Source organism: Phodopus roborovskii, unplaced genomic scaffold, assembly GCF_943737965.1.
Source record: "Phodopus roborovskii unplaced genomic scaffold, PHOROB, whole genome shotgun sequence".
Classification (NCBI taxonomy): Eukaryota; Metazoa; Chordata; class Mammalia; order Rodentia; family Cricetidae; genus Phodopus; species Phodopus roborovskii.
In genome coordinates, this window is record NW_026126525.1 from 33,184,816 (window position 1) to 33,207,725 (window position 22,910).

Genomic DNA, 22,910 nt, shown 5'->3' on the forward strand with positions numbered 1-22,910 from the left:
GGAGGGACTCAGTAAGACCCTGAGTGAAAAGTATTCACCATAGTAACTGTTAATTGCATAATCAGTAAATGGAAGCATTAAACTAACTGTTAACCTCTTCTGCTTTAAAATGGGAGATTGGGAAAATGGGGAGAAGGCTTAAGAGTAAGGTGCTTGTGTCACAAGGCTGGGAACCTGAGATCAGGTGCCCAGAAATACATAAAGAAGGTTGGCATGGCTATGCCTCTCTTGGAACCCCTTCAACCTGATTCTCATTAATAATTCTACTTTCAACCAATTTAAAATTAAAAAAAAAAACCTGATGATATGAATTTTTAACCCCAATGCTGGCAGACTAGAGGGAAGGAAATCCCCAGAACTCACTGACTAACCAATCTAGCCAACTGGTAAAGTGCTAAGTTAAGGACATTGCCTCAAATAATAATAATAATAATAATAATAATAACAATAATAATAATAGTAATGAGAGAAGATAATGACACTGGTGCCCTTCCAGCCTCCACATGGTTATGTTGCACCTTCTAGGAAGTACTACAGCCCAAGAGGGGCAGCTCCATTGTTAAGCAAGGCTTGGGATCAGAAAGTGCAGAAATTCAAAATCAAAATCTGCATATTCAGCTCCATATTTCTACAATCCTCATCTGCCAGAGATTTTAACCAGTGTTTGGATATTAGCTAGGACACAACCTGTGTGAATAAATAGGATTTCAGCTCAAAGAAATCACAATTTGCCAAACTATTTTGTAAGTAAAATAAACTTCACCAATTATTTGAAGTTGCTCATATATGGCAGAAAAAGAATACAAATACAATACAAACCTGTTACAAGACATCACCTACATAGAAGGCATGACACCTATAGCTAGTCATTTCCTTTTAATATAGAATGTTTGTACATGTATAGCACTTAAAATATAAATGACATATAAGAAAGTTTGACCCAAAGATTGTCAAAGTGGTTACTGGCTGTGCACAACAAGAGGCTGAGTTAATATGGGTGGAATTAAGGGGGAAAAAAAAAGAAGTGAACAACAGTCAGGAAGATAGAAAGCACTTATTCTTGAAGAATTTGTGACCAAAGGCTTTCATATTATGGTGAGGCAGAGATGCAAGCCTATATAGCCACACTAATCTACTGACATTTCGTTAATGTACTGATTTAAAATTTGTAGTATTTATTGATGATTATACTTTTCATACTAACCGTATATTATTTTGGCAACTTCTGTAATTGCAATTTTGAACATATATCACAGAGTCATCTTCATAACATCATAATTAAGGATGCTATCTCTCTATAATAAATCTACACAGTATTTCTGAGCTTGCTATATAAATTCACAAGGAAGTGACTACTTGACTACAATGTGGAGGGTAAAAAATAAAACTTCATCACAAAAAAAGAAATCTATAAGCTTACTGGAATTACACAGTGCATCATCAAAATGCACAGAATATTTAAATGTCAAAATTTCTTCCCACACAATAAAAACACAAGTTAGAAAATATAGGATGATTTATTCCCCCAAGCAACTTTAGGTCAAAGTTAAAGATGGCTTATTAGGGTCATAAAATCACACTGGATGTTGAAATTTATGGCTATGCTTTGTTCCCTGTCATTTTGTAACTAAAGAAATTTCTTCCCTGCCATAATGTATACTTTTAATCAGACAGGATTAGCCACAGCACAGCAAACTACAAGTCACAAGGACAGAGGACTATAACTCTATTTATGTTAGAGATGCATTTCTGTGGTGCTACAACTAGAACAGGATTTATTCGCCAAAGTAAATTTCCACTTCGCTTCCTTGGTGATTTTTCCCCCCTAAGGAAGTCATTTTGACCCCTAAATTTTATCCTTAAAAAATGCAATTTAAACGGTGTGATTTTGCTGCCTGCTTCTAACGTAACAGACAGTTGGCTAACAAAAAAGTATGTGCTCCTAGTTGATTAAAAATTATCTTTCAGTGGATTGGGGGGCTGGGAACAGAGGAGGATGTGGAGGGAGGGACTGGGGGAGAAAAGGGAAAAACTGCAGCCGGGATCTAAAATAAATAAATATATAAAAATGATATTCAATATACAAAAGAAAATTATCTTTGAAAATAGCATGATGAAGAATCCTAAAAGCTTGAGCATTTTTTATATTGTGGTGTCTCCTCAGAAGCCTGGGTTAACAATCAAAGCTTTTGTCTTCCTCTGTACCGAGTACCGAGTTTGCTTTGAAGGACCTCGGAGTCCTCAGAGTCAATAAAACCTTGTCACCATCTTGCTGTAAAATTCTCGCTCTTACAATCCAGTGAACAGTTCTTGTAATTCTTCAAAGATGGCGTTCTGTTTGATTGATTAAATTATCCAGGCATGTGACATGTTCTTTCCTTTCCTTAGATGGGTAAAAATAATCAAACATTTGAAATGTCACTGCCTGATTTGCTAAAATTCAACTTATTAATGCGGAGACTAGCATTCAGACTATGAACTCACCAATGGACTCTCAGTTTAACAAGACTCACATGACCTGTGTGTGACTTTTCCTCAATGTTACCAACTCAGCAGTCTAACCCCTGTGCCTCAGTTAAGACTTTCCCGATCAGCTATCTATCGCCTCCTAGTGGTCAATAGTAAATAGTGCAGATATCTATTTTCAGCAAAGTCTAAAACAATAGGAAAATAATTATAGGGCACACTGCTTTTTCCCTCTCTAAACAAGAGAGTTATCCCCACGAGAAGAATCTTAAATGGATCATCTCTGAATCTGAAATATATATGTGTATATATTTCATAACAACAGTATCTTGTGTAAATTGTCAAGCAGAGAGGCAAAAATATATGCTTGGATGTTCTTCTTGTACATACACTGTGTAATGCTCTAATCTCTTCTTTGTTGTGCTACGAACACAATTCCACAGCAGCAAAATTTAATTTCCTGAATTATATGTAAGACAAGCGTCTCTGCTGCAAGCATTAATGTCTAACAACGAGGAAATATTTTAAGCTGTATCATCATGATGATACATGTTGTTATTAAAATATTTCCTTTTTGTTTTGTATGAAGAAAAATGATGCTGGGGACAAAAAAGAATAAAAATGGCATATGCCACAGACATCCATAGAGTTCATATGAGGGGCTGATGATGAGTGAAACCCTGAGAAATCCCTAGAAGAGCAGAAATTCAGGGGAATCCTTCTGCATAAAAAACTGGCAGCAAGAACACTGAGGAACTATGAACCATGACTGGAGAATCTGTGCCATAATTCCCTCACATGCCATCTTCTTCTAGGATTCCTTAAACTACTAAGAAATGGAGATAAGAAGAGTGTGATATAACACACACACACACACACACACACACACACACACACATGCCTAGAAAAAAAATAAAATGTAATAAAAGCCTAGTATCCACTTATGAGTGAGTACATACTATGTTTGTCTTTCTGAGTCTGTTTTACCTCACTCGGGATGCTTTCTTCCAGTTCTATCCATTTGTCTGCAAATTTCATGATGTCATTTTTTTTTTTTTTTTTTGTTTTTACAGCTGAGTAATATTGGTGTAAAATAGGATGACACCAACAATACAGAAGAGACAGATTCCCAGGGATTGATTACTAGCCAAGACAACATACTTTGTGATTTTCAGGCCAAGGAGAGGCCCTTTCTCCCTTTCTTACAAATCAAAGTGGACAGTGCCTAAGGAATGACACGCAGAACTGACATCTGACCTCCATATGCATGAATTCATAAATCCGTAAACAGAGGCATGCACCTGAATGTGCATGCATGCGCAAACACACACACACACACACACACACACACACACATTCACTCACAGATGAAATGATAACAATAAGGGTAAAGCTTTAAGACAATAAATTTAAATGGTTAAACTCCCTTGCTAAAACATAAATATTTATAAACCGTGTTATTAATGTAACATACAAGATTATTTTTTGTTCATAAATCATACTATCAAATCTTAATTATAAGCAAACAAATATGAAAATAAAGAACACCTATAAGTTAAATGTATTAATATGAAACAAGGACAAGTTCAAGCCAAAAAAGCCACTAATTAACTAAAGCTGACTATATTACAATAGCAAATTATACTACAGTCCTAGAATATTAAAGCAGATGGACAGAGGTCTAACAACAAATGCATCAGCACACATTTAAACATTTGAATATCAACTGATAAAATTGTATCACTGCATTTGATATAAAGGTATTATGAGAAAGCAAGAACAAAGTAGGTAGTGATGCAGCTAAAAGATGTAATGTAAAGCAGGATGTGGTAGTGCATGTCTGCTCAGTCTGTCCTCCCATCACTCAAGAGGAACAGAAAGAGGATCGGGAGTTCAAAACCACATTGGCTATGAAGAAAGTTTAAGGCCAGCTTGGGCTTCATCAACCTGTCAATAAAATAGAGAAACAATTTGAAAACAGTGTGGCATACAAGTGTGAAAGAAATGTATTCTTTGCAAAGGACTATGTAAAAATCTATAAAAGCCTTACCATCATTTACACTGCAAAGAAAATACCAATATATTCCAAATAATAAGCAACCCATGGTCCATGTTGTCTGACCATGATGTAATAAAATTATAAATAATAACTATAAAACAAACCCCATTCACTTTGTCAGAAATTCATAAATTCTTTGAATTTTTATATGAAGGAGCAAAAAAAGAAAGAAAGAAAGAAAGAAATCAAAATTTCTATCTATCCTAATTTCAATGAAAAGTAAGATGTGTCAGATCCCAAAAACCATGAGGAAATACATTCTCAGCCTAGACATGAAGGGTAGGGCCAAGGCCCTGCCCCAAATGATGTGATAGACTTTGGTGGTCCTCACCCTCTCTGGGGAGCAGGAAGAGGATAGAATGGGGGTTGGGAAAGACAGGGGAAAAGTGGAGGGTAAGGGAACTGGGATTGACATGTAAAACAAGTGTTACCCCAAGACATTTTATGTTGTTTGTGACTATTTAAAGAGTGATGCTTATCTGATTTTTCTCAGTCCCTTTATCATCTGTATATAGTAGAGCTAGTGATTTTTTTTAAGTATCCTGCCACTTTGCTGAAGGTGTTTTTTGGGTCATTTTTGTAAACTATCATATCATCTGCAAATAGTGCGAGTTTGACTTCTTTCTTTGCAATTTGTATCTCCTTGATCTCCTTTTGTTGTCATATTGCTCTAGCTGGAACTTCAATTAAAGAGATATGGAAAGAGTGAACAGCCTTGTCTTGTTCCTGATTTTAGAGGAATTAGATTAAGTTTCTCTATATATAGTTTGATGGTGGCTGTTGGTTTACTATATATTGCTTTTATTATGTTTACTACGTTCCTGTTATCCCCGATTTCTCCATACCTTAATCATGAAGTGGTGTTGGATTTTGTCAAAGGCTTTTCCCAAATGATCATGTGGTTTTTCTTTTTCAGTTTGTTTATATGGTGGGTTACATTGATAGATTGTTGTATGTTAAACCATCCAGCCCACAGAGTGGGAAAAGATCTTCACCAACCCCACATCTGATAGAGAGCTGATCTCCAAAATATACAAAGAACTCACCAAAACACCAAATAATCCAATTAAACTGGGGTACAGACTGAATAGAAAATTGTCAATAGAGGAATACAAAATGGCTGAAAGACACTTAAGAAAGTGCTCAACATCCTTAGCCAACAGGGAAATGCAAATCAAGGCAATTCTGAGATACCATCTTACTCCTGTCAGAATGGCTAAAATGAGAAACACCAATGACAGTTTATGCAGGAGAGGATGTGGAGAACACTCCTCCACTGCTGGTGGGAGTGCAAACTCATACAGCCATTTTGGAGATCAGTATGGTGGTTCCTCAGGAAAACTGGAATTAGTCTACGACAGGGTCTAACAATTCCACTCTTAAGCATATACCCAAATGATCCATATCCATGCAACAAACACATCTGTTCAACCATGTTCATAGCAGCATTATTTATAATAGCTAGAACCTGGAAACAACCTAGATGTCCCTCAACTGAGGAATGGATAAAGAAAATGTGATACATTTACACAATGGAATATTACTCATTGGGGGAAAAAAACAATGGAATCTTGAAATCCACAGGCAAATGGATGGAATAGAAGAAACCATCCTGAGTGAGATAACCCAGTCACAAAAAGAGGAACATGCTATATACACACTTGTATATGGATTTTGAACATAGACCAAAGGATCACCAGCCTACAATCCACTCTGCCAGAGAAGTTATGGAACAAGGAGGACCCTAAGAGAGACATGCATGGTCCCCCACAGAAGGGGAAAGGGACAAGGTCTCCTGAGCAAGTTGGGAGCAGGTGGGGAGGGCAATGAGTGGAGAGGGAGTTAGGAAAAGGAGAAGGGGAGGGGAGAGGAGAACATGAGGGGGCAGGAAGATTGAGTCACAGGGGGAATAGAGGTGAGCAAGAAAAGAGATACCATAATAGAGGGAGCCATTATAGGTTTAAAGAGAAGTCTGGTACTAGGGAAATGTTCAGAGATATACAAGGATGACTCCAACTAACAATCTAAGTAATAGTGGAGAGGCTATCTTAAATGTCTTTCCCTGATAATGATATTGATAATTACCTTATATGCAATTCTAGAGCCTTCATCTAGTAGCTGATGGAAACAGAAGCAGACACCCACAGCTAAACACTGAGTCAAACCACTCAAATCCAGTTGCGGCGAGGGAGGAGTGATAAGAAAAGGGGTCAAGACTGAACTACAGAAACCTACAGAGACAGCTGACCTGAATAAGAGCTCATGGACCCCCAGACTGATAGCTGAGAAATCAGCATATGACCAAACCAGACCCCCTGAACATGGTTCTCAGTTAGGAGTCCTGGGTAGTCTATGGGACCTCTGACAGTGGAAACAGGATGTATCCCTGGTGCACAAAAGGATTTTGGGAGCACATTCCCCCATGGAGGGATACTCCCTTAGCCTAGAGACAGGAGGTAGGGCCTAGGCCTTACTCCAAATGACTTGACATATTTTGATCATCCCTCCCTGGAGTTTCTTCCTCCCTGGGGAGTGGATGAGGGATGGGATGGAGGATCTGGAGGGGCGGCATGGGAGGATGGGAGGGAGAGGGAACTGGGATTGATATGTAAAATAAGATGGTTTATAATTTAAATTTAACAAAAAAAGATGTGTCAGATCAAATTCATTTGTATCATGAAAGTTATTTTAGGAGATAAAGTCACATCAATAAGTTTTCATATCTTAGACTAAAAATGAACTGACCCTTCAAGAAACTTCACAATGAACATCAGAAGTATCCTAGCAAGACAAGGGACAGAGAATAACAAAGACTGGAATAGAATCAATTTATTACAAAGCCAAAAATTATCTTAGAACTAGTCTGTACTGGGCTTCCCAGGAAGCTATTGAAGTTTTCAAACAATTGTTTTCTTCAATTATTAACTCAACACTTTGTACAATACTGAAAGCACCTCGGAATCACTAACACAAATATGGAGATGTATAGACGTATACTATATCTACACCTGGTATCAGAATTTCTTTGAGTTCATGTCCTATACATGGCAGGAAAATAGTTCAAATGCTGCAGGTGGAAAATAGTGCTCTATGAGAATTAGACACTGAAGGGATGTTCTAAGGCACTGGTTCTCAACCTGTGTGAGCAATCCCTTTGGGGATCACATGTCAGATATTCTGCATCTCAGATATTTACATTACAATTCATAACAGCAACAAAATAATAGTTATGAGGTAGCAACAAAATAATTTTATGGTTGGGGTCACCACAACATGATAAACTGTATTAAGGTGTGGCAGTGTTAGGAAGGTTCAGAACCACTGATCTAAGAAAACAGATGACAAACGTACTTGTTGGAATGAAGAGAAAATGTGGTAAGATAAATAAAGGGCCAGCAAGATGGCTCAGCTGGTAAAGGCACTTGTTGCCAAGCTTGAGACTGCCAGTTCAATCCATGATGGTAACCCAATAGTAGAAATAGAAAACAAACACTAACAATTTTTCCTCTGACCCCTATACACCAGTATCAACATATTTCACACACACACACACACACACACACAAAATCAATCTATCAATCAATGCCTCCACTGTGGTGATGAAAACTTTAAGAGCTAGAAACTAGTGGAAGGTCATCATGGGCTCATGAGTACATTAATGCTGCTTCATGGGAGTGGATCAGATCTGTTAGAAGTAGATTGGTTCCCCAAGAATTGGGTTAGTATAAAAAGAATGAGTCTACCCTCTCCCAAAGCTCTTGGTTTAAATCTTGGCATACCTGCATGCATGTGTGCATGTGTGCATGCATGTGTGTGTGTGTGTATGTGTGTGTGTGTTATGCACACAAGTATGTAGGTGCATAAACCTATCAAATTCTGTCTTATTCCTTGGAGATAGTGTCCCTCACTGAACCTGGAGCTGGGCTGGCAGCCAATAAGTCCCAGTGACCCTCCTGCCTCGGGTGCTCTCCTCCCCAGGATGCAATGTAATCCCACACAGAATGATGGGACACTTGAGCACTCATGGTTTTATATGTGGGAACTTGAGTCCTTAGCCAAACCCTCTTCCATATTAAGCCATCTCTCCACCCACTAAAGACAGGATTTTTAAACAGATAACTGGGTAAATTAGTTTGTAACTTGGAAATTAACCCAATAATATTAGTGTCTTCACTAATATAAAGACACTAGAAAAATTGCATAAGACACCACAAGAAGGCAGCCAAAAAAGATCAACATGATGAAGTCCTGACCTTGAACTTTGACACCCCAGATCAATTGTTTAAGCCACTCAGCCTATGGCATTGTGATCTGATGTCCCTAGATCACTAACACGAGAATATAAAAAGGAAGTGAAGCTAGTCATACAGAGACCAGTAACAGTGTGATCCTAATTAGAAAGTCCAGGCAAATAACTTTTTAATACATATCTTTAAAAATTATAAAACCATTTTTGAAATACTTTATATTTCAAAGACTTTAAGATCTTTTTGATAGTATTAACAGCTGGTGGGAAGTAAGGAGACATGTTATGGTGTCATTCCCTAATCTAGATCTATTGCAAACAAATAAAGCCTACAGATGTCATGAAACAGAAATAGCTCATAATTGCCCTCTTTTGCAGACATGAAAACTGAATCAAAGAATAATGCTATCAAAGACCTGAAGTCATCCCTCTAGAAAGCTCACTCTATTTGCAGAGCAATGGGTTATGAAAGAGTAACTGGATTTCTATTCTCTCTGTTAGTCACTAACTCATGGCTCTGACCAAGCTCTTGACAAAAGAATCTTAAAAGCAAGAAGGTGTCATTGGGCTCCTGGTTTCAGAAAGTTTCAGTCCATCATAACAAGGATGAATGATGGTAGGAGTGGATCAGCCATCGAGTGTAGGAACTATACTGCAACAGTGCATATGGCAGATACACAGACAGACTCAAAGAAGCCCATCAAAGCTGTGACATTCAAAGCTCTGCCCCAACTGGCCCATGTCTATCATGTAAACCCCACCTCACACTGAGCCCTGAAAATATCTTGTGGGAAAGGCCCAGAGTACAGCCTAATGTGCCTGGAAACCTTTCTTACAGCTCTCTCCTTCATCGTTCCCTACTCATATCTTGATCATATTCTTATAAGTATTAAGTTACCTATTGACATTCCATTGACCTTTTCAGTCTTGGTGCTGACTTCTGGTAAGTGAAGACCACACACCTTATGTGACTTCTAAATTTTCCTAAGAGCTCATTTAGCATTATAAGGATTCATGTACATATTAATTACTTACTTCACAAAATGTCAAGTTATTAAGGATAATAAGAAGTGTGTGTGCTCACAATTGGTCCTGATAGGCCCAATGATCCAGGTGAGCATTGGGCCAGAGTGTGGGTCCAACAACCCCTCCATCTCCGTGGTACTTACTGTGTCTGCTCTGAGAACATTGGACCTGCTATCCATGCAGGATCACCTTGAAGCTGTACTCTATTGATCTTTGAACCCCATCACCTGCCTTGTACTGGAGGAGAGACCACCAAGAGAGCTTGAGTCATCCAGACTTGCAGACACTGCCATCCTGACCCAACTACACCCACCGAGACAGCAGGGTAGAGAGACAAAGACTCCACCTGCACCCACAAGAAGTAGCAATAGGAAGACTGCAATACAAGAAAACACCCAACAATAGAAAGACCAGTATGACACCAACAGAATCTAGGGACTCTACACCAACTAGACTTGAACACACCAAAGCAGAAGCAGAAGCAGAAGAGAATGACTTAAAAAATTACTTCATGAAAATGATAGAGGCACTCAAAGATGATATGAGAAAATCCCTTAAAGAAATGGAAGAAAAAAAACAAACAAAAAATTGGAAGAAATAGAGGTAAAGACCAAGCAAAAATGCAAGAATTGAACAAATCTCTTAAAGAAAGTAAGGAAAGCCACGAAAAAAACAAACAGGTAAAGGAAACAATTCTAATACCTGAAAACTGAAATACAGACAATAAAGAAAACACAAACTGAGGAAATACAGGAAATAGAAAACTTGGGTAAATAATCAGGAACTACAGATACAAGCATAACCAACAGAATACAAGAGATCAAAGAATCTCAGCTGCTGAAGATAAACTAGAGGAAATAGATTCACCAACCAAAGAAAATCTTAAATTCAACAAATACTTAACACAAAACATCCAGGAAATGTAGGACACCATGAAAAAAAAACAAACCTAAGAACAATGGGCATAAAAGAAGATGAAGAAGCCCAGCTCAACGGTGCAGAAAACATATTCAACAAAATCAATGAAGAAAACTTTCCCAATCTGAAGAAGGGCATGCCTATGAATGTATAAGAAGCATACTGAACATGAAATACACTGGACCAACTCCAACCCAAAGAAGTTAACTATATTTACAAAGACATAGGCAATTGATAAACCCACTTTACAAGAACCCGAAAGAAAAAGTAGGACAAATATACTCACAATACCACCAAGAACAACAAATCTAAAACAAACAAGAATTAACAACCAATGGTACTTACTTCCCCTCAATATTAATGGTCTTAATTTGCCTATAAAAAGACACAGGCTAACAGAATGGATACAAAGACAGAATCCATCCTTCTGCTGCATACAAGAAACATATCCAAGCTTCAAAGACAGACATTACCACAGTGAAAAGGGTTGGGAAAAGATCTCCCAATCAAATGGACCCAAGAAGCAAGCAGGTGTAGCTATCCTAATATCTAACAAGTTAGACTTCAAACCAAAATCAATCAAAAGAGATGAAGAAGATCATTTCATATTCAGCACAGGAGAAGCCCATCAGTACAAAGTCTCAATTCTGAACATCTATGCCCCAAATACAAAGGTACCCACATTCATAAAGGAAATGCTATTAAAACTCAAAGCACACATGAAACCTCACATACTTGAATAGATGACCTTGTTGCATGAATGTGGAGCATTTGAGTAATTGAATGTGGAGCATTTGAGTAATTGCCTAACAGTGGAAAATTACCAGGTCCTGTGGTAGACTGATTCCCATTTTCCTGAGGAACCACCATACTTATCTCCAAAATGGCTATACAAGTTTGCACTCCCATCAGCAGTGAAGGAGTGTCCCCCTTTCTCCACATGCTCTCCAGCATAAGCTGTCATTGCTGTTTCTAATTTTAGCCATTCTGGCAGGAGTAGATGGTATTTCAGAGTTGTTTTGAATTGCATTTCTTTGATATCTAAGGATGTTGAGCACTTTCTTAAGTGTCTTTCAGCCTTTTTGATTTCCTCTATTGAGAATTCTCTATTCAGTTCTGTACCCCATTTTTAATAGGGTTGTTTGGTGTTTTGATGATTAGTTTCTTGAGGTCTTTGTATAATTTTGGAGACCAGTCCACTGTCAGATGTAGGGTTGGTGAAAATCTTTTCCCAGTCTGTGAGATGCTGTTTGGTCTTGTATACTGTAGCATTTTTTTGTAATAGCAAGAACCTGGAAGCAACCTGGATGCCACTCAACTGAAGAATGAATAAAGATGTGGCACATTTACACAATGGAATACTATTCATCAGAAAAGAAAATTGGAATCATGAAATTCGCAGGCAAGTGGATGGAACTTCAAGAAATAATCCTGAGTGATATAACTCAGTGACAAAAAGCGGAATATGGTATGTACTCACTCATATATGGATTTTACACATAAAGCAAAGGATCGCCAGCCTATAATTCACACCGACAGAGGAACTAGGATACAAGGAGGAACCTAAGAGATTCAAACAAAATCCCTCACAGAAAGAGAAAGGAACAAGATCTCCTGTGCAGATAAGGAAGGGGACAGTGAGTGGAGAGGGAGTTAGGAGAAACAAAAGGGGAGAAGAGGAAAGCATGTGGGACTAGGAAGATTGAGTCACGGTAGGAATAGACAAGAGAAAAAAAAAAAAAAGATGCAATAAAAGAGGGAGCCACTATAGGTTTGAAGAGAAAACTGACTCTAGAGAAATGTCCAGAGACCTACAAGGATGACTCCAACTAACAATCTGAGCAACAGTGGAAAGGCTACCTTAAATGCCCTTCCCTGATAATGAGATTGATAACTAACTTATATGCCGTCATAGAGCCCTCATCGAGTAGCTGATGGAAACAGAAGCAAACACCCCCAGCTAAACACTGAGCCTAACTCATAAAATCCAGTTGCAGAGAGGGAGGAGTGCTAAGCAAAGAAGTCAAGGTCAGGATACAGAAACCCACAGAGACAGCTGACCTGATCAAGGGGGAGCTCATGGGCCCCCAGAATGATAGCTGGGAAAACACCATTAGCCCATCTCTGTCCCCCTGAACATGGGTCTCAGTTAGAAGGTCTGGGCAATCTAAGGGACCTCTGACAGTGAAACAAGCATGTATCCCTGGTGCACAAAAGTATTTTTTTGGAGCATATTCCCCCATGGAGGGATACTCCCTTAATCTAGAGGCAGGAAGGAGGGTCTAGTCCCTACCCCAAATGACTTGCAAGATTTTGTTGATACCTCCTGGAAGGCATCACCCTCCCTATGGAGTGGGTGAGGAATGGGATGGGAGGGTGGTTGGGTGGCATGGGAGGGAGGGAAGGAGAGAGGGAGATGGAGTTGGGATCGATATGTATATAAGAAAAAATAATATTAATAAAAAGAAACTAGTCACCAAAATATCAAATAACACCAGTAAAAAATGGGGTACAGAACTGAATAGATAATTATCAATAGAGGAATACAAAATGGCTGAAAGATATTTTAAAAAATGTTCAACGTTCTTAGCCACAAGGAAAATGCAAATCAAAACAACTCTGAGATACCACCTTACTCCTGTCAAAATGGCTAAATTTAGAAACAATAGTGACAGCTTATGCTGGAGAGGATGTGGAGAAAGGTGAACACTCCTCCACTGCTGGTAGGAGTGCAAACTTGTACAGCCATTTTGTAGATCAGTATGGTGGTTCCTCAGGAAAATGGGAATCAGTCTACCACAGGACCCGGCAATCCCCCTCTTAGGCATATACCCAAATGATCCACATCCATGCAACAAAGACATCTGTTCAACTATGTTCTTAGCAGCATTATTTGTAATAGCAAGAACTTAGAAGCAACCTAGATGCCCCTCAACTGAAGAATGGATAAAGTAGTTGTGGCACATTTACACAATGGAATACTACTCAGCAGATAAAAGCAATGGAATCTTGAAATTCTCAGGCAAATGGAAGAAACTTGAAGAAATCATCCTGAGTGAGGTAACCCAGTCACAAAAAGAGCAACATGGTATGTACTCACTCATGTATGGATTTTAGACATGGAGCAAAGGATCACCAGCCTATAATTCACACCGTCAGAGATTCATACGAGGTCACTCACAGAAGGGAAATGGAATAAGATCTCCTGAGCATATTGGGATGGGGAGGGCAGTGAGTGGAGAGGGAGTTAGGAGAAAGAAGGGGAGGAGAGGAAAGCATGTGGGACTAGGAAGATTGAGTCAGGGGACTAATAGAGGAGGAGAGCAAAAAATAAACAGACAAATAAATAAAGGGAGATTCCAGAATACAGGGAGCCATTATTCATGAGAAAACTGACTCTAGAGAAATGTTCAGAGACCTACAAGGGTGATCCTAACTAATTGACAACTAACTTATATGCGATCATAGAGCCCTCATCTAGTAGCTGGTGGAAACAGAAGCAGACACCCATAGCTAAACAGTGAGCTGAACTGGAATCCAGATGCAGAGAGGGAGGACAAGACCAGGCTACAGAAACCCACAGAGACCACTGATCTGAACAAGGAGGAGCTGATGGGCCCCCAGACTGATGGCTGGTAATCCATCATTGGACCAACCCAGACCCCCTGAACATAGGTCTCAGTTAGAAGATCTGGGCAGTCTAAGGGACCTCTAACAGTAGAACCAGGATGTATCCCTGGTGCACAAAAGGACTTTGGGAGCACATTCCCCATGGAGGGATACTCCCTTAATCTAGAGGCAGGAGGGAGGATCTAGTCTCTACTCCAAATGACTTGACAGATTTAGATGACCCATCCAGGAATGTATCACCCTACATGTGGAGAGTGTGTGGGGAGAATGGAACGGGAGGCTGGTCGGGGGATATGGGAGGGTGGGAGAGAAGGATGGAGGGAGAGGGAACTGGGATCGATATGTAGAATAAGAAAAAACAAAGTAAAATAATTAAAAAAAATAAGTAGCAATGAAAATAATTTTCTGGTTAAGGTTCACCACAACACTGTTAAAGAGTCTGTTAAAGGGTCTCAGCAATAGGAAGGCTGAGAAACACTGGTCTCAGAAATAACTAAGATTCCGTGTTGTTTTGCATCAATGCTTCCAGTCAGTGGCTTGTACATCTCACAGAACATAGGTCTTGTCTTATATCCCCCACTGACAGAGTTCAATAGATAGTGGCAGTCAGATTGTCAGCCAATCTACTAATAGGACTCCACTTCCCCAAGGCCCTCAGGGGTCTGCCTCATCCTCACCTCCCCCAGGTCCTCAGGGGTCTGCCTGACCCACTCTATCTTTGGAATCATTGCTCCCAGGTCCTTGGGTGCCTTCCTCGTCCACTCTCCGAATCACTCAAGGGAAAACTTGTAGGCTGAAGTTCAAGAGCACAGCACACTCCAGTGACTGTAAGACATCTCAGGATCCCAATGAGGGGATGCAAAGAACGCTGATGCCTTTGGTCTTTGATTTCTCAGCTTCAGTGGAAGGTTAGATACAATAGACAGGGTTACCATCATCTGCACGGAGTCAGGAAAATCCAACAAAACTTTTGTTTTTTATTTTGTTTTTTTTTTTGTTTGTTCGTTTGTTTTACTTAAATATTGATGTTTCATAGAAATCTATGCTGTTCAGGAAATCCTTCAGAAAAAAAAATCACTGAATTGCTGGAGATTTTCCATCTTAGGTGTCATCACATAGGTCTTCCCCAGCACTAAGTGGAGCCACACCTCCTTAGAGAGAGTCAAGGGTCATTATTAACCAGGCACAACAACCGACCAGAATTCTCTCCTGAAACCTTATGCTAGGGAAGCCAGTGGTATAGACCCAGGACACATTCCCATGCACTCATCACAGCCTTATGTTTGTTCCAAAGCACAGCTCAAATACTACCTCCTTCTTGCAATCTTCCTCAATGTTCCTAGTTAAAGTATGTGTCCCTCCTTCTTTCTAAGTAACTTATTCCTATTGTTAATTTAGCCCTTACCACAAATAGTACAGCATCAAGGGAGGTGGCATGTGTTCATCACCCCTAGCTCATTTTGCTTTTAGCTTGGATTGGGAGAACTGTGTGTTTAAGTCTTTGGATTGTCTAGAACATTTCACTGTGTACACAAACAGTGCTTGTACAGCCACTAGATAGCTTATTCACTTGAGCCAAAAGAAAATGTTGCACTGAATTCAGATGCCACTCCACATAGATGACTAGTATGATTGGCCCTAGCACCAGAGAAACTCAAATGATATGATTGCCTGAAAAAAGTTAAGATATTTGATTTACTGTTTCTCCAAGTTACTCCACTGAACCTTTTTTGTTTATTTTCAGTCTTTCAAGGGAAAACATATGTAGCACACAATAAAGTGTGTAGAACGGAAGATGCCATTTGCATTTGGAAGAGAGTTTGAAATCCCTCTCACTCCCATCATAGCCCCAAAAAGAAAGGAGGAAGGAGGTATTAGGGCACCATAGAGATTAATTTGAAAAGCAAAACTCCTCATCTAGCCTCCTTAATGCCTCAGATGGGCAACATGAATCAGGGAGAAGAGCTGAAATCAAAACAAATGATATGCTCACTGGCCCCTGAAGACCATCAATACCAGCTCCTGTTTGTTTCTCACAAGGTCATATCTAAAGAGGAGGATTTCAGTGAGCCCATGGACCACTCGCTTCAGTGCTTACTTTTCGCCAGATGGCATGCTCCAATTTACTCATTACTGTCGTTCTTCTCATTTGACACCATCAGGATGAAACATATGGCCAGGTTTTTAGCTTAATTTTTTTTGTTGTTTTGTTTTTGGAGGGAGAGGTATCTTGGGTTGAGCTCAATCAAACTGGGAGCCTGGTGTGTGATTAAAAACAAAACAAAACCATAACACAGTGCATGCTGATCCTACCTGGGCAGAAGGAAGACTGTCTGTGACTGGGCTCAGGAGCTGCTGCAGTTTGTTAAATCCTTGGGCATGGTATTCATTTAATCATAATCATATATAATATCCCAGTAACAAACTGTCTGTTTACAGAAAATGAGTGCTAAGGGCCAAACATTCTCAGAGACAACACATGCACTTTCAGTTTGCCAGGCCAAAATAAATGAATGGTATAAAAGGTTGCAAAATAGTTACCATTTTTTCAAAGGTTTTGAGTCATTAGTAAAATTGTCCTATTCTGATTCTTGTCTGAAAAGGAACTTAGATTTGAAAGTTTAATTGTAATTCATATACTTAAGATGCTGATTTTTTTATTCATGTCTAAAGAAAGATGTATTACAAATGATTAATCCTATTTCTGTTTTGTTTATTTAATATACTTTTTGTGTTGTAAGAGAGCCCTCTGGTGGCCAAGAAGACACTAAATCTTGGCACATTGGAGCCAAAATTTAGCTTCTAACAAACATTTTTCTTCATTGAGATACTGATTTCAACTTTGATGGAAATAGATGCCTAGGAAATTTTCTCTATTCATCTTACTTATTTTCATAAATTTAATTAGCTCTCTAGTACTCAAAGTGTCTGGTATATATTGGATGGAACTTTAAATCTAAGAAAACACTGGTAACATGTAAGCACATTTCCTGTACAATAAAATGGAGAATAATTAGTAACTAATATTGAAAATAAGAAGCACATGATTTGGTTCTTCAGGGACTCTAATGCATGGTGAGACCTATGTCCTCATTAATTTGAAACCCAGCTTCAAAGTGGCACAACCAAATTAGTTTTTTATTGTGGACAAGTCCAGTGCACCAACTTAAGCCTGAGGCCTTTCACATATTCTGCAGAGTACTAGATAATGGACCACCAGGCACTTCACCTGCCATAACAGAAATATAGCAATAAGAGAGAACAAAGTTCTAGGCTAATGTGACAATGTGTTTCAATGTGTACACTGAAAATATATATATATATATATATGTGTGTGTGTGTGTGTGTGTGTGTGTGTGTATACATATATACACATACATATACATATATATACATACATATATACATACATATATATACATACATATATACATACATATATATATATCACTAAGAAACACTGTATGGGTGATGCTGTTCCTTGTGTAATTTAAAAGACTATTTGCCTACCTCAAAAATCCTTCCAATTGGCATTAAGTTTCAGGAGCAAATAACTGAATTGTGCATTAACAGACTTCAAAGTTCTCTCTCTCTCTCTCTCTCTCTCTCTCTGACTTTGCAAACATTGAGCTGACTACAGCAGCATGGGAGGTAAGTTATAATCAGAATTTTGGCACTGGCTGCAGAGATAGCTCAGTCAGTAAAGTATTTGCCATGTGTGGTGGTTTGAATAAGAATGACCCCAAAGGCTTATCTAGCTGAAATCTTAGTCATCATGAGTAGAACTATTTGACAGGATTAAAAGGATTAGATGTATAACAGACCACCTCCAAGAAATGGACAAAGACACAGAATTCATAGAATGTTCCCTCCCAGCATTAACCAATGAGAACAGGCCACCTGCAAGTAACAGACAAAGCCATAGAAACCACCAAATGTTCTCGTATGTTGTCAACCAATCAAAAGCATAGACAGACCAGTTACCCTGCCAAAAATATGACTCTGAGAAATTCCCCTAATTGTTCTTCAAATGTCAACCAATCAGGATTTGACCCATGCCTCTTCCTACCCACTGATGTAACCCTATGATTTTTGCCTGCAGTAGACTAAGTGGCAACTTCATCTGGTGGCTGCTGTGTCAGATAACTAAACAAAGTCCCTGTCATGGTTGGATGGAACAATAAAGCTTGCTTTTGCTGTCCAAAAAAAAAAAAAAAAAAAAAAAAAAAAAGGATTAGATGTGGCCTTATAGGAGGAAGTGTGTCACTGGGGGTAGGCTTTTAGATTTAAAACACCATGCCTGAACAAGTCTAGCTCTCTGCCTGCAAATAAGGATATATCTCTCAGCTACTTCTCGGGCAGTATGCCTGCCATACCTGTGACTATGTATGTTCCCTGCCATGATAATAATGGACTAAGCCTCTGAATTGGAATCAAACCCCCAATTAAATGCTCTTTTTCTTACAAGAGTTGCCATAGTCATGGTGTCTCTACACAGCAACAGAATAGTGACTAAGATACTATATAAGCATGACAACTTGAGTATGGTCCTCAGAATCCTAGTTCTGATTGGGTTGACTTGGTAATACCATCACTGGGAAGCAGGGGTAAATGCCTGGTGCCCACTGGCCAGCCAGTCTAACAGTTTCCAGACAGAGAGAGACTATATATTTAAAAAACAAAAAAAGGTGGGCAGCATGCCTGAAGAACAGACACCATCCTCTGCATGCTCCTGCAAACAAGTGCACAAGTGCACTTGCACAGCAATGATACAGCAATAGACAGAGTCTAAAAACAGGGGAGGGGACTTTGCATTTCTTCTATAAGAATAAGACTGGAAGGAAAGGGTAATAAGCAGATAAAATTGTAAGGCTCAAAGTGAAGATTTGACCAAGACTATAGCAGGACGTTGCTGGTAACATTATAGAACTGAAAAAAAAGGATGGCATGTAACTGGAAATCTAAGAAAATACACTACTTCAATTCATTATTCATACCCACAAAGCCAGGTTTCCAGTAGCAAACGTAAACACAACTTATGGGCATGTGAGTGTTGGGGTGTTTTTAATAGCTTTGCTCAGACAAAAGTACCTGATCCTTCAACCTGAAAATTCAGGACAACAGTGGATATATTTGAGTCAGGCAAAAGCCTGGAATTAAATAGAGCAAAGTCCTAATTTGTTGCAGTCATGACCACAAATGCGTACATATTTTTTGTATGCTCTGAGACAAAGCATAACCTAGGCACAGACAGTCCTTCCATAAAGAAGTACAGTCCATTTCTGTCTTCAACCTGGACTTGATTACAGGTTCTGTTGAAGTTGGTGACATAAAAACACAAATGACATGAAGAAGGCTCCAAACTTTTTGCTCCTTGGAGCTGGCCTCATTCTCTGCTGGAAAGCCCTTGGTAGCAATTAGCATGCAAGAACTGGTTACCGGAGAAGCTCATGAAGGAAATCTCAAGATTTGCCACAAAAGCTAAAAAGAGAACTGCCATATGACCCAGCTATACCACCCTCAGCCTGTACCCAACGGGACTCTGCATCCTACCACAGAGACACCGGCGCATTCAGGGTTGTTGCTGCTCTATTCACAAATAGCACAGAAATGGACTCACTCTCGATATCTATCAATAGGCAACTGGGTGATGGAAATGCTGTACATATAGTCAATGGAATTCAGCCATAAAGGAAAATGGACGTAGGAAATTTTCAAGAAAACGGAAAGAACTAAAAATATTTTGAGAGGTAACACAAACTCAAAAAACAAATATTGTATCTTCTCACTCATATGAATCCTAGCCTCAAACTGTTAAATATGTGTGTTCGGGTAGGAATAAATAATATATAATAAATATAACAATAATAAAGAGGTCATCAGTTTGAGAGGGAATGGGAAAGTTTGAAGGGACAAAGAAGAGGGGAAGTGATATAATTATATCTTAATTTTAAAACTTTTAAAGAAAAGAACATTTGGGTGCTTTGTTCTTCTCAGTTAAAGTCTTTAGTCCTTACTAATGAATAAAATATATATATGATTTTCAAGATTTTTTTCTGGTGTTATACTGCTGGACCTGCCATCATTCCGGAAAAGCCAGCCAGTGAATAGTGGAAGGGAAAGTGTGAATGCCTAGGATACCATACACGTTACACTTCACATTTAGTCTACACTAAACTCCTAACAAAAATTCTTTGTTCATTCTAAATTAACTTCAGATCACTACAATTATTTGTTTCTTTTATAGCATATTTTTTAACTTGTTAACTTCTTTGTAACTATAACTTAAGATGTAAACAAATTGCACAGCTCTAACAGACTACTTCTTTGTAGTTTTATTTGCTGTATTTCAAGAGGGATCCTTAGAAATGTTTAGAACTGTTCCAGAGTCTATATTCCTCTCTGAAAAGCTATGCTCAATGATAATTGCCATCATTCCTTCATGGAGCAATACATTCTTTAAATAGATACAGAATTATCAGTTATGAGACCTCAGCATTAATTTCTTAATGATGTATCTGTAGATGAATGGTGGTTTGCCATGATGCCATCCATGCTTGTTTTTGATTGTAGCCTCATTTCAATGTAAATTTTGTAGGTTTTCAATATATATTCGGTGGTTGGTCCAGACAAATCATTCCTAGCTCATCTCTTAATGGAATGTCTAAGGTTACTTATGACATAATCTTTTCATGAGACTATGTTCTGATGCCAAAATATCAGGAGAATTGCTAAAACCAGTTTTGAGATGAATGGACCCCCATTGTCCTCCAGAAAGCATTCCTGGGCAGTGAAAATTTATTTACTGAAGTAATTTTTTTCTCACCAAGTGTTTCATTGCTTCCATCTTCAGATTTTAGTTTTGTTGGCATCAGAAACTATAAGAAAAAAATATTCTTGTTGATTCTTCCATTTTTGCTTGTTGAGCTCACTGGCTTCTCTTGGAAGAACACAAAGAATTTAGCCGACATCACCAACCTAAGTCTTGGTGATGATGGTAATTCAGCAAGAAAGTTACTAGACACTGCCCTGCTCTCCCTGCCCTATCTCCATTTGAAGTCTGTCACTATCTGCCCTGCCCCTGTTTCTGCCTCTCTTTCTCTGGCTGTTTTATTTCTCCCTCTTTAAAAAGTTGTACTATATAGATGATTCCCACACCCTGTTCATGTTCACCTAATTTCAAACTAACTTAAAAGGCTCCCTGTGACTGTTTAAAACACCACAGATATTAGGGAAGTCACCAGTAGCAACCAAAAACAATGTATCATAATCTGCCAAAACCCAGCAGAGGGCACCCTTCCATTTCAGATCCATGAATTGTGCAGAGGAAACTCATCACAGGGAAATGTATTCCACTGATGGTTCTGCATCTAGATTCAAACAAAAGCTGGCTGGGTTTGGAGGAGAATTGTGGTACAAGTTATTCAGGACTGTGCCATTTTGAATTGTAGGATTAGAAACCATTCTCCCTTTCTGAGAGGGAAGAAGAAAATGCCTGTTTCCTGACTCCCTTCAGGTGCACAGCAGCAGACTCAAATTACAGAAGCAGCAGAGGTTGTTATCCCTGCTGTCTCCCTCTCCTGGGTGCTGAGTGTGTACATAAAGAGACCAGAGGGAAGACATAGCTGAGAAAGAGCCAGGATCATGACTGCATTGAGGCAATAGCCTCTTTCTCCAACTGAAATGACAGCACAGGTGTCATGGCCTGGCACATTGCCTCAGAAGCATACAGAAATTATGTGTTATGGATTCTGGACAGCAACAGAGGACACAGGAATAGCATATGAGAAGATCCAATGTTATACCTGAGGACACTAGGAGTTGTCCACTAATTTTAATCATGCAGTATCACTGAAATTGAATTTACGCACTGTAGTGGTTGGAACAAAAAACAAACAACAAACAAACAAAAAACCCACAGTCACATAAGGAGTGGTACTACTAGGAAGTGTGGCCTGTTGGAGTAGGTGTGGTCTTGTTGGAGAAAGTATGTCACTGGAGGTAGGCTCTGAGATTTCAGAACTTCAGTACAGGCCTAGTGGCTCACTGTCTCTTTCTACTGCCTGAGGACCCACATGTAAAACTCCCAGCTACCTCTCAAGCACCAGGACTGCCTTCATGCTGCTATGGTTTCATTATAAGAGTTGCTGTGGTCATAGTGTCTCTTCACAGCAATAAAACCCTAACTAAGACACATAGTAAAAAAAAAAAAAATACATTACTAGAATGCTTTCCAGTTAAAAGACAAGTCTCTTTTGTCTATCTTTTGTTGCCTGCTTGTGTTTGTTGTTGTGTTTTAAAATACGGTCTTATGAATCCAAGACTGGCCTCAAATTCACCTTATAATTGAGTGCTTTGAACTTCCAGGTCCTCCTGCTTCCACCTCCCAAGTATCTGTGCTAAAATTACAGGCATGTGCCACCACACGCAGATTATGCAGTGCTGGGGTGAAACCCAGGGGCTTTATACTACTTGGCAAGCACGCTACCAACTGAGGTACATGCTCAGTCAAAGCCTACAATCCTTGTAAGTTACATTCCACTGGTGTGTGAATATATCATATTG

General features: G+C 39.0%; 1 protein-coding gene across 1 annotated transcript in view; it reads right to left on the minus strand.

The window, feature by feature from the left end:
- The window catches only part of Grxcr1 (glutaredoxin and cysteine rich domain containing 1), a 120,836-nt gene that overhangs the window by 26,498 nt on the left and 71,428 nt on the right, over window positions 1-22,910 (minus strand). The window lies entirely within an intron of this gene.